Source organism: Trichechus manatus, unplaced genomic scaffold (assembly GCF_000243295.1).
Source record: "Trichechus manatus latirostris isolate Lorelei unplaced genomic scaffold, TriManLat1.0 scaffold00178, whole genome shotgun sequence".
Taxonomy (NCBI): domain Eukaryota; kingdom Metazoa; phylum Chordata; class Mammalia; order Sirenia; family Trichechidae; genus Trichechus; species Trichechus manatus.
Window position 1 is genome coordinate 1,972,143 of NW_004444114.1, and position 4,403 is coordinate 1,976,545.

Below are 4,403 nucleotides of genomic sequence, written 5' to 3' on the forward strand. Positions count from 1 at the left end.
GAATTGGAAAATCACACAGGCAGAATTAAAACCACAAAAAATGTGGATGGTCTAGGTAAAAGTAGTATTAACATATAAACTACCTTTTGTTTATGCCTTATAACCAAGTACAGTAATGAATATTTCTCAGATTAATTTTGGTAAAATATATTTGATTAAAAAGCTATTCTACTTTTTAAAAATTAATGTAGTATGATGATTTGCTTATGACCTAAAAGAATTGGAAAATAATATTTATACAGATCGATTAACATATTATGCTATAATAGCTGTAAAGCAAATACACGCTAATGACATCTGTAGACTTATGAATTCATAGAGTTTAAATGGAAATACATATTTAGGTTTAGCATATAAACTAGATTGGTCGATTTAATTCGTAATTACTTATGTATCCCTAGTACAATCGTAAAGAAAGAGTTGTAATCTAATAGTGAGTGGACTTTGTCTCAGTAGAAGTGTCAGTGAGGACTGAAATAACTTGGACATTAAAAAGATTTTTCTTTCTTGTTTTTAGATTAATATTGTTTTTATTTTTTAGAGTTGTTTGGGTTTTTCCCACCTGCTTGTAGTATATCTTTAATCTAATATTAATTATAATTTTAGAATACTTGCTGTATGCCAGGCACTAAGAGTTTTGTGAATTAACTCATTTGATCCTTAATAATCTTATAGATATTATTCAGCCATAAAAATAAATGAATTTCTAATACACAGTGGGACATGGATGAACCTTGAAAGCATGATGCTGTTTTAGGCAGACACAAAAAGACAAATACTGTAGGATCCCACTTATATGAAATGTTTAATATAAGCAGATAGAGACAGAAAGTAGATTAGTGGTCCCCATGGGTCTCAGGAGAAGGAGGGATAGGGAGTTACTGCTTAATGGGTACAGAGTTTCTGTTTAGGTGATGAAAAAATTTTAGAAACAAATAGTGGGCTGGTTGCACAACATTGTAAATATACTGAATGCCACTAAATTATATACTTAAAATGGTTAAAAAGGCAAATTTTATGTTATATATATTTTTATCACAATAAAAAAAAAAGTGTGTTAATGTACACTCAAAGAAAAGATCTTACGATTTTTAACTAATAAAAAAAAATCTTAAGGAATGGATCCTAGAATGATCTTCATATTATAAATGAGGACCGCAAGGCACAGAGGCACATAGAGGATAAGAAACTTACTCAAGGGAGGCTTAAAGGTTAGCCCAGAAAAGTTCTCTTTTGAACTCAGGCAGACTGACTCCAGTCCCCCTCTTAGCTGTTACATTAAGAACTGCTCCTTAAAGTAAGATTCTCAGTTGCACGCAATGGGGAGTAATCAACACCAAACATAACAGAATACGCAAACAGGTCATTTTAAGATCGCCTTGTTAACTACTTTTATTACCTGTTAATAAAATCCCCTGGCTTTGTAAACACTTTGATTAAATTACTTCAAACATGACCCAAATTCTTGAAAAGGCTGCAGTTACTGAACCACAAGGACAGAAGCTGTCTGAATAGTACTCTGCATCACTGCAACCATGACAACAAGTCATGGTTTATGGCTGAAGCCTTTTATTGTTTTTGAACTCCAACATATTTTTCTCTCTTTGTGAATGTTTTATACATAGCTAAAAATAACTTCTAACTCAGAAACCCTTCTCCCCTTGTGTAAATCTGTTTGGTAAATGGGGGTGAGGGCTAGGAGGAGAACTGAGACTATTGGTAAAATCAATGAGAAGCATTGGAATGACCAGAATATGTACAGAATTCAGGAACCAGAACAGAGTAGTGACTCCTGATTATTCAGGATTAGCTGACGAATAAATAGCTTCACAACAATACAATTGTTGTTGTTTGCTGTCAGGTGCCCTGATGCACACCTTTCTTGGTTTTAAACCATGCAGTATCCCCTTGCTGTATTCAAATGACTGCCTTTGGGTCTATGTACAGGTTCCAAATGAGCACAATTAAGTGTTCTGGAATTCCCATTCTTCACAATATTATCCATAATGCTCCACACCATTGAATGCCTTTGCATAGTCAGTAATTGTAAATATACCATCTTTCTGGTATTCTCTACTTTCAGCCAGGATACATCTGACATCAGCAATGATATCCCTGGCTCCACGTCCTCTTCTGAATCCAGCTTGAATTTCTGGCAGTTTCCTGTCGATGTACTGCTGCAACCATTTTTCAATGATATTCATCACAATGTAACTTGTGTGTGACATCATTTGACATTAATGATATTGTTTGATAATTTCTGCATTCGGTTAGATCACTTTTCTTTGGAATAGGCATAAATAAGGATCTCTTTCAGTCGGTTGGCCAGGTAGCTGTCTTCCAAATTTCTTGTCATAGAAGAATGAGTGCCTCCAGCAATGCATCCATTTGTTGAAACATCTCAGTTGGTATTCCAACAATTCCTGGAGCCTTGTTTTTCACCAGTGCCTTCAGTGCAGCTTGGACTTCTTCTTTCAGTACCATTGGCTCTTGATCATATGCTGCCTCCTGAAATGGTTGAACATTGACCAATTTCTTTTGGTACAGTGACTCTGTGTATTCTTTCCATCTGCTTTTGATGCTTCCTGCGTCATTCAATATTTTGCCCATGTTGTTGTTGTTAGGTGCCGTCCAGTCAGTTCCTACTCATAGTGATCCTATGTACAACATAAACACTGCCCAGTCCTGCACCATCCTCATGATCATTGTTATGCTTGAGCCTATTGTTGCAGCCACTGTGTCAGTTCATCTCCTTGAAGGCCTTCCTCTCTTTCGCTGACACTCTATTTTACCAAGCATGATGTGCTTCTACAGGTACTGGTCCCTTCTGATAACATGTCCAAAGTACGTGAGATGAAGGTTCACCATCCTCGCTTCCAAGGAACACTCTGGTTGTACTTACTTCTTCTAAGACAGATTTGTTCATTCTTTTGGCAGTCCATGGTATATTCAACATTCTTCACCAACATGCTAACTCAAAGGCGTCAATTCTTTTTCGGTCTTCTTTATTAATTGTCCGGCTTTCTCACGCACATGGCTTGGGTCAGGCACACCTTTGTCCTTAAAGTGACATCTTTGTTCTTTAACACTTTAAAGAGGTCTTTTGCAACAAATTTGCCCAATGGAATATGTCATTTGATTTCTTGACTGCTGCTTCCATGGGTGTTGATTGTGGATCCAAGCAAAACGAAATCCTTGACAGCTTCAATCTTTTCTCTGTTTATTATGATGTTTCTTGTTGTTGTGAGGATTTTTGTTTTCTTTATACTGAGGTGTAAATCATACTGAAGGCTGTAGTCTTTGGTCTTCATCAGTAAGTGGTTCAAGTCCTCTTCACTTCCAGCAAACAAGGTTGTGAAATCTGTATTTCGCAGGTTGTTAATGAATCTTCCTCCAATCCTGATGACCCATTCTTCTTCATATAGTCCAGCTTCTCTGAGTATTTGCTCAGCGTACAGATTATGTAAGTATGGTGAAAGGATACAACTCTGACACACACCTCTCCTGATTTTAAACCACGCGGTATCTCCTTGTTCTCTTCCAGTAACTGCCTCTTGATCTAAGTACAGGTTCTTCATGAGCACAATTAAGTGTTCTGGAATTCTCATTCTTTGCAATGTTATCCATAATTTGTTATGATCCACACACTCGAATGCCTTTGTATAGTCAATAAAGCACAGGTAAACATCTTTCTGGCATTCTCTGCTTTCAACCAGGATCCATCTGACATCAGCATTGATTTCCCTTATTCCATGTCCTCATCTGAATCCAGCTTGAATTTCTGGCTGTTCCTTGTTGATGTACTGCTGCAACCACCTCTGAATTATCTTCAGCAACATTTTACTTGTGCTTGATATTAGTGATATTGTTCAATAATTTCTGCATTTGGTTGGATCACCTATCTTTGGAATAGGCATAAATATGGATCTCTTCTGGTCGGTTAGCCAGGTAGCTGTCTTCCAAATTTCTTGTCATAGACCAGTGATCACTTCCAGCACTGCATCTGTTTGTTGAAACATTTCAGCTGGTATTCCAGCAATTCCTGGAGCCTTGTTTTTTGCCAGTGCCTTCAGTGCAACTTAGACCTCTTCCTTCAGTATCATCAGTTCTTGATCATATGCTGCCTCCTGTAATGGTCAATATAATACTTTACTTTGTCTTCTTGAACCACCTTTTGAAATCTTCTGTTCAACTCTTTTACTTCATCATTTCTTCCATTCACTAGCTACTCAACATTCAAAAGCAAGTTTTAGAGTCTCTTTTGACACCCATTTTGGTCTTTTCTTTCTTATCTTTTTAAAGACCTCTTGCTTTCTTCATGTGTGATATCCTTGATGTCATTCCACAACTTGGCTAGTCTTCAGTCATTAGTGTTCAATGTGTCAAATCTACTCTTGAGATGG

The 4,403-nt window shown here is 36.8% G+C and overlaps 1 protein-coding gene across 2 annotated transcripts in view; it reads left to right on the forward strand.

Annotated features, from left to right (window-relative positions):
- The window catches only part of UNC5C (unc-5 netrin receptor C), a 437,515-nt gene that overhangs the window by 334,279 nt on the left and 98,833 nt on the right, over positions 1–4,403 (forward strand). The window lies entirely within an intron of this gene.